The 13,818-nt window shown below is 44.7% G+C and overlaps 1 protein-coding gene across 16 annotated transcripts in view; it reads left to right on the top strand.

Annotated features, from left to right (window-relative positions):
- Positions 1-13,818, top strand: part of LOC118377533 (transcription factor SOX-6-like) — a 227,105-nt gene that overhangs the window by 84,765 nt on the left and 128,522 nt on the right. The window lies entirely within an intron of this gene.

Here is a 13,818-nt window from a genome sequence, read left to right on the forward strand (position 1 = left end):
GTGAACGTTGGTGTCTCATTCAGCGTCTGGGGAACTCTTAGCTTAAGCACTACATCACACGAATAAATTAGATGTCCGTTCATTTAAAAATAATTTGTTGCTTTCTTTTTATAAAGTGTTTGTTTGGTGGTCTTTGCACAGTATCAACTATCCAGGATGATTCAGTAGATAGCAATCTCCATCCCAATATTTTATTTTCCTCATTTAAATAGGTCATCCAAATTCTAATATTACTAATAACGATATTAGATTTGAGCAATGTTAGATATTAGATTTACGATCATTTCTTCAGATTCATTATTTATGATATTGTTGACTTATGTGTTTAATAGTAAAAACAGTGTCTTAACTAGTATTTCTTCCCCTGTTGTCTTAATGGTATCGGTAGTTTCATACCCTTGACTTTTCCGGAGATGATACCTTTCCCTCGGCACAGAGGACATCTCTCATATGTCTCTGGTTTCTGATGGGGTTGTTTTCCGCGGCGGGCGCGCTCATCGGAGCCCTTTATGGCGAAGGCGGGCGTTATGGTAATGAGCCCCAGCTGGTGAGGGCTGGTTGTTGCAGTAATTTAAATGGTCAAGTGCAGCTGGTAATCCAGGGCCGTATGTTAGCGCAGGGAGGAGAGAGTGCTTCAACGTGCAGTACAGCTGTTTTCATCTCCTGTTAATAAAAGAGCCTGGCCCTGCCTCATGCGCCATGCATCAACACCACCTAAATAAACTCCCTTGTTGGAGGAAATTCGTTTCTGAGAACACAGAACAAGACAAGAGGCTCACAAAGTTCAATATGTCGTCTGTAAACTGCTGGAATGGAGAGATTCAGTGTCCTTGTGGAGGCTTGACACCATCAGTAGAGATGACTGTGTGATTGCTGCACATCAGAAGGGATATTATAGAGTACAGTGTGTAGGGCAGGCGGGTAACTGTTGTTACCATTCATAATCTATGTCAGTGTTTATAGAGAGCCTCTGTGAGCATCTTGAAAGGGCAGGATTAACCCATTACGGGCAAACCAGGAGGTTGGAGAGCCATTTGTTGCCTTAATGACCTGGCTAATGTAAGACAAAGCAGCGATGAGCTAAATATATCACTTATCTAAGCTACAGTATCATGGAGACAACTGTTCCTCCTAATCCACCCTGCTTCAGTCCCTCCACTGGTCTGGATCACTGGAGTCTTCAGAGCAGAGCTAGACACCATCTGCTGCCATTATTCTGACTTAGTCCTCCCTGTTATGTCCCTGGTCAGGAATCTCATCTCATTGTGATGATGGATCAAGACTGAGCTTGCTGACCTTAATGGTAGAGGGCATGAGAATCCTCTCTGTTTCACCTATTACAATGTAGACACTTGTTACTACACCATTAACATTGAAGTTGTTTAAACTGGACTTTGTATATCCTCTTAGATTCAGTGATGAATGAGTCAGAAAGTGTCATTTAGATAATTGTGTGACGTTGTGCTAGTCCAGAGGACATATTTGCTACTGAGCGATGGTAAAGCTGTGGACTGGGACAGAGAGCAGTCCTAACAGACGATGACAGAGTGGGTCTCCTTCCGCCGGCCGGCCATGCCTCTTTCAGTCCCCCAACAAAACATTAATTAAACGTATATCATCATCAGGGTTCGCTGCCCTCAAATCCAATCAGACAAAAGTTGACCACAACTTTGCCCAACTGGGCTGCCATCTCAGTGCTCCGTGCCTGAACCCGCCACAGTGGCCATACTCATCGGCTCTACCGCCCTCCCACCCCTCCTCCGTCCTCTCTGTCACTGGTCCTTAAAGTGCTCTAAGTGCTTGTGACTGCGTTAATGAATGAAATGTCCTCCCAGCAGTGAGGACTGCATTAAGCTGAATAGCCACCTTAGCTGTAAAAACTCTATTAAACTCAGTGGCCAGGAGGGCTAACGATTGTACCCAATGTTTATTTACTAGGTATTGTAAATGCATTATTTATGGAGTGCTTTCCAGACACCACTTGTCAAGAGTTAAAAATGTCAGTATAAGGTATTAAGGGAAAAAGAAAAATGGCCTCCATTATGAAGATCCAAGGTGACCTTGGTTGAATTCACATGCAGATAGACCGGCTTCCTATAATGCACTAAAGTATGAATAATGGACATAGGGAGTCAACACTGTGTTGTCCCCAAGACAAGGACAGGTGATAGTTGTGTTTGTTAGGTTTTAGCCTGTTCTTTTGGGATCTATACAGACAGGTTGAATCCTTGCCAGCACAACCAGCTCTGGATTAGATTTGCTTACAGTTAATGAATTCCTAATGTCTCTTTCTATTGTGCATTGAGTGGCATGCCGAGACATGTTTTTGTTCTTTATCGGTGGCCTGTCGAGGACAACGCAATTTCTGTGCATGGAGGCATGTCAGAAAGTGATGCACTCAAGCCGGTCAGATATTAATCTCCTTCTTTGTAGTGTACTCTGTTACAGAGACTTGCTGCTTGCATCAGGGAATGTCAACACACAGGCATGCACGCACAAACGTCCCCTTTTTGCCTGGGCATCGCCAGTCCTCTGCCTGTGCCAGTGTAGCCAGCAGTGTCGTCTTGCCAGGAGTAGTTCTGGCTGCTGCTAAAAGCTTGTTTGTTATATTTTAATCAATGTTTATAGGCCGGCTAGACTGAATGACATGTTTCAGGCAGGAGTGTGGCAGGGCTGCAGGCTAACCCTAACCCCAACACTGACCTGGGATATTGAAACATGTTCTAGATCTACATTCCCTTATGGAAAAAATATACAAGGCTTTTTACATTTCAGGTTGCACTAGAGATTGCAGTACATAACATCTATATTCTGATGTAACGGGACTGCTTTTACAGTTCAACCTGGTGGTTGGCCTGTATAACAGTACACATTATCTCACAGTGTTCCTGTGATGACTCGAGTGTGTCTGTGGAGAAGAAGTGAGAAGGAGAGTTCGCTCCCCATTGAGTTGGGATGTCCTGGTCCCCCTGGGAACAGGTGTGCATAGTGGTGGTTCTGTCTCAGAGGGTAACATGCAACCCTGGGTGACCTGTGACACTATGAACAGTTGCTAATGTGAAAGGGTGAGGACTTCTCACCAAGGCAGTAACCCAACCTCCTTGGAGCTGAGAGGAGGTCCACAGTCCACACTATGCTTCACAGGAGCCAGGCTATGTCCAACAGAAGCTAGCCGTGTCAGTCAGAGTATCTGGTTAGCAGTGCACCTGGACCACAGCAAGGCCTATTGACAAATGACCATACCAGCGGGAAGCCACAGCACCTTCATCCACAGAGACAGTTCACTAAATCACAGCCTTCCTCTCTGAGGTAGAAGGATTTTGAAAGAGATCACACACGTCAGCAGCAGATGGCCTCCACTGTGTGACATGAGTGGTCAAATCGTGCTGTTGAGTTGGGTGATCTGAATGTATGATTCTCAATCTCAGTCATACTCTATGTAATGTCAATCAGTATATATATCTCTCCCCATCTCTCTCTCTCTCTCGCTGTAATGGGTGCATGCTGGTGGCAGGGAAGTCAGGCGCAGGAGAACGAACTTGGTATAAACGGATTTGTTTAATAAGTGCTCACAAAACTCTGAAAACCATAATATACTAAATAATAAAAGTGGGTACAAAACCCGTCGCACACCAGAACATAACTTGCACATAACATACAATCAAACAATCACCGACAAGGAGGGTTAAATACACAACATGTAATTGATGGGATTGGAACCAGGTGTGAAGGAAGACCAGACAAAACCAATGGAAAATGAAAAATGGATCAGCAATGGCTAGCAGGTCGTTGACGCCGACCACCGAACACCCCTCTCTCTCTCTCTCTCTCTCTCTCTCTCTCTCTCTCTCTCTCTCTCTCTCTCTCTCTCTCTCTCTCTCTCTCTCTCTCTCTCTTTCTCTCGCTCCCCCATCTCCCTCCCTCCTCTCTCTCTCTCTCTCTCTCTCTCTCTCTCTCTCTCTCTCTCTCTCTCTCTCTATCTTCCCCATCTCCCTCTCTCTCTCTCTCTCTCTTACTCTCCCTCCATCCCCCTGCTTGTAGTTATAATCCGTCTCTGGGCTATGTGTTATCCCAGTGTCTGTGGCAGTGCTGCAGTGTGAGTGTGAGTTTGTAATCAGCATTGTGTGCTAAGGAAGGGCAGGGTCATTATCCTCTATTACGACACGGTGTGTAATGAGATTCAGGGATGGGGAAAGCTTTGGAAGAGAATAGGATCAGCTTCAAGCCGTTGGCCTGATTAATAGTGATGAACTCATGACTTAGTCCTAACACAGTCTCTGCCCCAATCCTGCTGTCTCAGCCATGGAAGCTCACTGTAAAATTGGCTACAGGTGATTTGTACCGTTTGAAACTATATGCGTAATACATTGTTATTAGCCAAGCTCAGGATTTCTTGTAGTATCTGTAGTACCAGTATCTGGTTGTGATCTTACGACTCGCTTAAAGGTTTGCTTAAGAAATAATATAGTATGACAAGCTCTCTCTCTCGTTCCCTCTCCCCTCTATCCAGCTGCCCTGTCGTCTGGCTCTGTTTAATCCCACCTAATTAATAGGAATCTTTGTTATAATGATCTGTGGCGTGAGCCTCTGACTCGATGCATATGCAATGAGGCTGGAGACCCAGTCGCCTTTTTAATGTGTTGACTGCTAGTCGAGGTGAAGCTGCAGGTTTTGAGGCGCGCTTCAAACACTTAGCTCTCCTCTCCTCTCCCCAGTCCCCCAAACATCAGTCAACCGCTAGTTTCTCTCTTCCTCTCCTTTCCACTCGCGCTCCATCTTCTTGTCTTCTGCTTTAATAATTGTCCTTCTCTTCTGTCTATCTGACAACCTGCTTATATTGATACAAGTGACACATTTGATCAGTGGCTGTTGTATTTGTGTATGTTTGAGTATTTGAGTGATTTAGTCTCTAAGTGTTTGTGCCTCTGAGTGTGTGTGTGTGTGTGTTTTTTACATTTTTATCATATTTTTTTTACTCTGCATCTTTGGTTGGGGCTCGTAAGCAAGTATTTCACGGTAAAGTGTAAGGCACTGCATCGCAGTGCTAGCTGTTCTACCAGAGACTCTGGGTTCGAGCCCAGGCTCTGTCACAGCGGCCGCTACCGGGAGGTCCATGGGGCAACGTACAATTGGCCCAGCATTGTCCGGGTTAGGGAGGGTTTGGCCAGTAGGGATATCCTTGTCTCATCACGCACTAGCGACTCCTGTGGCGGGCCGGGCGCAGTGCACGCTGACCAGGTCGCTAGGTGTATGGTGTTTCCTCCAACACATTGGTGTGGCTGGCTTCCAGGTTGGATGCGCGCTGTGTTAAGAAGCACAGGTTGGGTTGTGTTGCGGAGGAAGCATGGCTCTCGACCTTCGTCTCTCCCGAGCCCGTATGGGAGTTGTAGAGATGAGACAAACAGTAGCTACTAATAATTGGATACCATGAAATTGGGGAGAAAAGGGGGTAAAAAATTTAAAGAATTAAATAAACGTTTGCTATGAGACTTGAAATTGAGCTCAGGTGCATCCTGTTTCCGTTGATCATCCTTGAGATGTTTCTACAACTGTTTACATCTGTGGTAAATTCAATTGATTTGACATTATTTGGAAAGGCTCACACCTGTCTATAATATAAGGTCCCACAGTTGACAGTGTCAGAGCAAAAACCAAGCCTTGAGTTTGAAGGAATTGTCTTTACATCTCCGAGACAGGATCGAGGAACAGATCTGGGGAACGGTACCAAAACATTTCTGCAGCATTGAAGGTCCCCAAGAACACAGTGGCCTCCATCATTCTTAAATGGAAGAAGTTTGGAACCACCAAGATTCTTCCTAGAGCTGGCCACCTGGCCAAACCTGGCACCATCCCTACGGTGAAGCATGGTGGTGACAGCATCATGTTTTGGGGATGTTTTTCAGCGGCAGGGGCTGGGAAATTTCAGAGACCTCAGACTTGGGCGAAGGTTCACACAGCCAAGACAACGCAGGAGTGGCTTCGGGCCAAGTCTGTGAATGTCCTTGAGCCCGAACTTGAACCCGATCGAACGTCTCTGGAGAGACCTGAAAGTAGCTGTGCAGCGACGCTCCCCATCCAACCTGACAGAGCTGGAGAGCATCTGCAGAGAAGAATGGGAGTATCTCCCCCAATACAGGTGTGCCAACCATGTAGAGTCATACCCAAGAAGACTCAAGTCTGTAGTCACTGCCAAAGGTACTTCAACAAAGTACTGAGTAAAGGGCCTGAATACTTATGTAAATGTTATATTTCAGTTAATTAATTTTATTGTAAATGAGCAAATATTTCTTAAAACATGTTTTGTCATTATGAGGTATCTTGTGTAGATTGATGTGGGGGAAATAACGATTTAATACATTTTAGAATACGGCTATAATGTAACAAAATGTGGAAAAAGTCAACTGGTCTGAATACTTTCCCGAATGCACTGTATGTGTGTGTGTGCCTTTCTCTCTCTCTCTTTCTCTCTATGTGTGTGCCTGTGTTCATTCTTGGCCCATGGCGTGGCCTGCCAGCCCTGTGGAGCAGTGCTCTGGTCTGTCACTTTTGTTTGAATAGGTAATGTGGAGCTGTTCAGGCTGAAGAGACATGAGCTGGAATCACTTGTTAGGACACATGATCAAAAGCTGCTCTCTGCACTCTGCCAATCAAACCTCTTGTCACCCTGTGAAGCAGACGTTAAATAGATTTTCAGGCTGTATGCCGCGGGCAGTCTGCCAGCCTGACATACGAACTTTTACCAAAAGATACCAGCTCCACCACTTCTCCCCCTCCCCTCCCCCTCTCTCCTGCCACAGCACTGTCCCTCTGCTGCCAGGCCAGTGAACAGAGCCCAGAGCTAAATGACATGGCTAAGTATGGGGCACAGGGAGCACGCTCCACTCTCTCTCTCCAGCCTGCCTTCTCTGAACGATGGATTTAGTATGCAGTCCAAACAGAACCCATACACACCACACCACGACTGCCTCCTAGGAGGGGAGTCCTGACAGAACAAGAACAGCATAGGGGGTTGCAGCTAGATCCGTCTAAAGTGGAGCTCTCCCTCTTTGAGATGACAAAACAAGCAGCTGCTTCTTCAGTGTGCCATTCTTCGCTGCATTGGGATCACCTTCCCTCTTCTCATATTCCCATTAGTCAACAGTAGCAACTGCTGTGAAGCATTCCGAGAGCCATCTTCCCGGGATTCAGCTGTTGACTCTGTCCCCCTGCGCCTGAGGAGCACAACGCTCCCATTGTGTTGCTGGCCAGTGGCTGCACAGGATCCCCCTGATAGGAGGAAACGGGTGTCTTAGGGAGACAAATCACAGCCAGGGCCTTACAGAGGCCTATTTGTGTTCAGACACACCCCCCATAGGTGCATCCCATCAGCTGGATCTCAGCTCTGGCTCAGACCTATAGTACAGCCAACCATAATGGATTGGGACTCAATTATCCTGAAACATAGTGCTTCATTTTAAAAAATGATCGAGAAGCTATGGAAGAGTTTTTATGTATTTTTTTCTATGAATTTCAATGTTACTTTAAACAGACTAAAATACTAAACAGTGTAGAATAACAGCTTGTATAGAATAGGAGTGCACCTTCACTTTTTTAGGAGACTACACTTTCAGCAGCTTTAATAGCCTGGCTGTTTTATGTGACCCCTCAGTATTTGGAATGCTACAGTGAGGGCAGAATGCTGACACACAAGAAGGCAGAGCCCATTAATGCTCCTAAATCTGTCATTGTGCTGGAGCTGTAGATCTGGAAATAGCAGACTCCTTTATGCAGAACAGGGACCGATATGGACAGGCTTTACGTAATCAGCCTGGGTGGGGGAGATGGGGGGGCAACCATTGGCACAACAGAGCTTCTGCCAGGACAGGGAGAAACTTGGGGATGAGGGCCAGTTGGATGGACAGTAGGACATTAGAACAGGGTTGTGTGTGTGTGTGTGTGTGTGTGTGTGTGTGTGTGTGTGTGTGTGTGTGTGTGTGTGTGTGTGTGTGTGTGTGTGTGTGTGTGTGTGTGTGTGTGTGTGTGTGTGTGTGTGTGTGTGTGTGTGTGCGTGTGCGCGTGTGTCTGAGAGGGGTTATACTGGGAAAGTCTCTGCCCAGTATCGCTGTTCAAGCCTTGGCGTTCGGTTCCCAGGCATTCTCCACACATAACTGGACAAAAGAGCTGGTGTCATCTGACCGGGGATGAAAATAGTGTCAATGTAACCCACACCATGGGCACAGACGGCCCCTGTGGCCTGCTAATGATTTCAGGGCACATCGCATGGTTGTTTTATAAGACCATGGTACGTCAGCCATCCAGCTAGGTACAGCCAGACATGACAGATTACACAGATACCCCTTGTACAATATTTGCATTGTTTTCCACCTAACACTGAGCATGAATATTTTACACTCCACTTTGATGTCTGCCTCTTGAACAGAGAGACTGTTTAATCACTTGTGATGAAACAAATGTCTGCCCTCACTCTCGTTCTCTCCCGCCTTGTTCAATATCATTTCACATGTGCCAAAAAATGAGATTAGGATGTCAGAAGGAATGCATAGGAACATGTTTTATTGCGCTGGAAAGCTTGAGTGCTGATGAGTATAATTATTTGGCGAACACCATCTCTCGTTGGGAGTGCCCCGATATAATTTTAAGCCTGCAGAGGTCGAGTGGTTAATATGTTTTAAGACCCTGGCATCCATTACATGTCATGAAGTTCCAATGATAGGTTAAAGTTATGACTGGATTATAATTAATGATCGCTGGGCTGGAATGACATTTTCCTCTATCTTATCATATTATCTTATTATGCAATTAGTGATTTGTGTGTTGAGGCACCCCACTTTCTCCATCCCTCTTCTCCTCCCCTCTTCTCTCTCACTCTTCCTGCCTGTTTGTAGTTCTCCCCTGGGTGCCAGTTGGCTTCATGGCGGCTGCCGTAAGATTTCTGTTGTTAACTTTTTGTTAAAGTCATGGCTGGGCAATGAGCTCACATGAGATCTGAATTCTTCCATCCTTGCACAGCTTGTCTCAGTCCGTGTGGCTCTGTATCCCAGAGAAAGGGGATGGCTTGTTTCAAAGGAAAATACGGCTCCCATTGTTGCAGAACCATTTTGGAACAATAGTGCATTGAGACATTTAGCTGTGGGCCAGCAAAGGGGACTTCCTAGAAATTGGAATTCTTAACCTTTGAAGTACCATGGTTACTTCATCATCCTAATTCTCCCTGGTCTGGCTGGCCTAGCATCAGAAATGTCTATTGTGTTCAGTCTCAGAGATGGAGATATTCAATACAAAAACTGCATATGAGAACATTTGTACATGCAGTGCTGCTTAGCCTTAACCAATTTAATATTTTGGCACCGTACCAGTTGTTCAGATCATTGCTCAATTACTTTGTAAACTAAAACATAATTTTGTGTGTGTGTGTGTGTGTGTGTGTGTGTGTGTGTGTGTGTGTGTGTGTGTGTGTGTGTGTGTGTGTGTGTGTGTGTGTGTGTGTGTGTGTGTGTGTGGGGGGGGGGGGGTGTATGGGTTAGAGAATGGAGGTCGACATCTAAAAATAGTGACCTTTGGACTCGCCGTCCACAGAGCAATGTGTGCACGTCCTGAACTCTGACATCCAAGTAAACAGAGCTGGTTCATAAACATCTTTAATTGCTGCTTGGTAGAAACTGAGAATGTCACAGACTGCAATAGCAAATAGGCGCCCCTTAATTAGACAAAGTAAAGTTTTATTTGAATATTTACAGTGCCTTCGGAAAGTATTCAGACCCCTTGACTTTTTCCACATTTGTTATGTTACAGCCTTATTGTAAAATGGTTTAAATAAATACAAATCCTCAGCAATCTACACACAATACCCCATATGACGAAGTTAAACTGTTTTTTTTTTAGAAATGTTTGCTAATTTATAAAACTAAGATACCTTATAAGGTCCCACAGTTGACAGTGTATGTCAGAGCAAAAACCAAGCCATGAGGTCGAAGGAATTGTCCGTTAAGCTCCGAGACAGGACTTTGTCGAGGCACAGAAGGAAGGATACCAAAAAACGTTTGCAGCATTGAAGGTCCGGAACATAGTGGCATCCATCATTTTTAAATGGAAAAAAAATCTTCCTAGAGCAGGCTGCCCGGCCAAACTGAGCAATCGGGGTAGAACGGCCTTAGAAGAACCCGTTGGTCACTCTGCCAGAGCTCTAGAGTTCCTCTGTGGAGATGGGAGAACCTTCCAGAAGGACAACCATCTCTGCAGCACTCCACCAGACGGAATCCACTCCTCGGTGAAAGGCCTATGACAGGACGCTTGGAGTTTTCCAAAAGACACCTATAGACTCTCAGACCATGAGAAACAAAAAGCTTGTAGCGTCATACCCAAGAAGAATCGAGTAATAGCTGCCAAAGGTGCTTCAACAAAATACTGAGTAAAGGGCCTGAATACTAATGTAAATGTCTTATATTCTGTTTTAAATGTTTTATAAATTAGCAAAGATTTGTCATTATGGGGTATTGTGTGTAGATTAATGAGGAAAAAAATACAATTTAATATTTTATTTTTGAACAAGGCTGTAATCCAACAAAATGTGGAAAAAGGGGTCTGAATACTTTCCGAAGGCACTGTATGTCCTAAATCATTATATGTAAAGTTATCTTGTTGAATTTATATGTACGGTACCAGGTACTGTATATGCTTTTGCCATGTTCTCAACATGTCTACACACACACACACACACACACACACACACACACACACACACACACACACACACACACACACACACACACACACACACACACACACACACACACACACACACACACACACACACACATACGCATGTATGTAAAGTAATATAGAGCCTAAAAGCATAGTATGCACCTGTAATTATCATGGATGGAATATCCTGGATGGATCTGGAGAGCACGTTATAACATTATATCACTATTACCATGCTTGTAAAGTCTTTCTTTTTTCACTTTAGTATCTCTTCTTTTTTTAATTAAGGCAGCATTTACATTCTGTGTATAATGCAGAGGAATCTGTGAAGCACATCGGCGTTGCCTCTAAACGTTGAAGATAAAATAAAGTTTGGGGGACTATGCCAGACACTTGGCTTCACTGCACATTTTAATCCTTCATGTGGATCCGATGAGTATTTTTTTTGTCCTTGTACCGTCTCAGGCAAACATTCATTTAGTAAATCCCATTGAGCAGCCATGGTCACAGTAAGCAGCGTTATCCACACACTTCTATTCGTTTAACACAGATGAATAAATGGGAATGTTTTGGAGCATTGATTAGCAGCAGAGTTTATATCTGACAGTTAGATTGCAGGGTACCCAACAAAAATCGTCTCCACTGCAAGGTACCCAGTAATTTAATTCTTGTGTGAAATTATTATAATTTATTACAGTGTGTGGACCCTAATGATTACCGACATCAAATGGAAATTATAAATTCAAATGAAGTCTACATCTCCCTCGTAATGCTCATCTTCACAGTGTTGAGACCCTCATCAGCACTGGCTGAAGTTTGAAGCAGACGTCCTCCTCCTCTCTTCCTTCGTGTCATTTTACTTTTCATTTATTTACCTCCTAATACGGACTTCCTTATTTGTATGTTTATCATAATGTGTGATTTAAGCTCTACTTCATTTCAGCAAGGTGTTCATTACATGTTCTTATTTTTTGGTTTCCTATCTGAATAAGCCTTCATTATCAGTTGATAAACTTTCAGGTGTAGGTATAGGCTGTGTGACTTTAGAAGGTATTCAACGTGCTCTATTATGGTTCAAGGCTTCTCTTTGAAGGAGGTAAACATTTGATTATTTCTTTGCTTTTCAGTTTTTTCTTTGCTTTTCAGTTATTTCTATATAGAAATACCAGAAAACAATGTCTTAAACTTTCCAATTACTGTACCTCGAACATCCTGGAACAAGCTCTGAACCCTACTGATGACCTTGTGTTACACATTAATACAGATTTTAATTCAATTATTATTATTAGAAATGTAGTAGAGCAACAGCCTCAGCTGCCTTAATAGGGCAGAAGAGAGGAGGAGAGGGGGCGAGAAAAAGTACATTTTGCTATCCAAGCATTTAATGGTGGTAGTTGTTAAAAATGACCTTGTGGGGTAGAGAGAGAGAGAGAGAGGAGCTGGAGTCTGGAGCACAGTGGAGCAGCACGGCACAGCAGAGCACAGCGGCTGGCTCCTTCCAGCTGCACACATGGCATCCATCGGGGGCACAATCACGCACAGTCCCAACACCTCAGGCTCGGACATATGTTGAGTTTTATTTCATTCTTCTGACATTAATCCTATTCACCAGCTGTTCTGCCAGCTGCCACTCTCCGGCTTAAGAGGAGATTGCAGTTTTGGGGGCTCTGAGTCCTGGTTTATCTTGGCTCCTCATCTCCCCTCACTACGTTTTGATTGGATTTTTCCCCCTCTTCCTTCTCCAGGTTCCTTGAGTTACATACTTCCTAGCTTCTTGCTATCTTTCTTTTTTCTTATTTCAACTTCGTATTTTCTCTCTCTCCTTCATTTAGATAAGAGAGCTTTAGGGTTGTGTTTTAAGCGGCATCCAGGCCCTTCTCTGGCCAGGGGCCCTTTCAGATTGCTGGCTGGCAGTACTGCGGTGTTCATTGCCTGCCTCTCCTCTCTTCTCTTGTGGACCGGCTCACATTTATAATTCACACACAGTTCTTTCATATGGTCACCACTATCTCATAACAGGCTGCACAGAGACCCACTCCTAGGGGGCAAGGTATCTGGCACTCCTCTCCATGTATGCAGGCTGGCCAGATGCTGCTCCCCAGCCAGTCCCTCTGGTCTAGACAGGATGGAGAGAGTGCAGAAATCTCACACTTTTACACACTTAATGAAGGAGGGAATCTAACCAGCCTGGAGTATCTTCACCCACGTCCTCTGGTAGCATTTCCTTTCGATTAGCTTCGCCTCAGCCTTAACAGTTTACATTATTGACATATCAGGCCTGACATATTTCACATTTATGTTCATTGTCTGGAAGCATTTCCCAGTGTTCTCTGTGTAGTTTCCGCTGAAGTACTGCTTCGTGGACGACGGGTCGGGGATGCATGAATTGATCATCGCTCACTGCTCACTTTAATAATTCAAGGCTGATTGCCACAAAGTCCCGCAGTAAAATGGATTGGGAGAGGTCACGTGTTGCCCTGCTGAAGAGGTGAAGCCTCTTGGGGACGGTTCATTATTATACAGTATGCTTGATAGACACGTGTCCTATTCAGAGGTCCGCTGTGGAGCCGTGGGCGGGTACTGGATACCAGAGCCTGGAATGGCGGGGTCACTGCGTAGGCTTAGCACCTCGGCTCCTATGGATAAAGAGAAAGCAGGACGAGTGGTGACCTCAGCACTAACAGCCCCTGGCCAACCAGGACATTTATCCTACTAACCTACAGCAGGTTATTACAAATACACCTTTCGTTAAAACTTCCTGGAGATTTAGGTTTAGGTCTATGTTTAGGTCTATGTTACACACACACATACCACTGTACATGAGGATTGCAGCTTTTGCCCTCTGATTTAGTTGAATGTCTTCTGGTTTAGTACATTTAGTACATCCTTTAAGTGTGTGTGTGCACAAGTCAGGGATTGTTTAACGTTATCCTCATGTCGTTAGCAAAATCTTCCAATGACCCCTGACCTCTAACAGAGAGCCCAGACCCCACCCCTCAAGCTTACGGACGTGAGTGTGTAAGGACATAAGGGTGTGTGAGGGGTTCCTCCGTGAGCCTGGGTTGCAGAATATCCCAGGCTGGTTGTGTTCTATTTATAGTGGCGGTTGTCAAGCTG

Source organism: Oncorhynchus keta, chromosome 2, assembly GCF_023373465.1.
Source record: "Oncorhynchus keta strain PuntledgeMale-10-30-2019 chromosome 2, Oket_V2, whole genome shotgun sequence".
Lineage (NCBI taxonomy): Eukaryota > Metazoa > Chordata > Actinopteri > Salmoniformes > Salmonidae > Oncorhynchus > Oncorhynchus keta.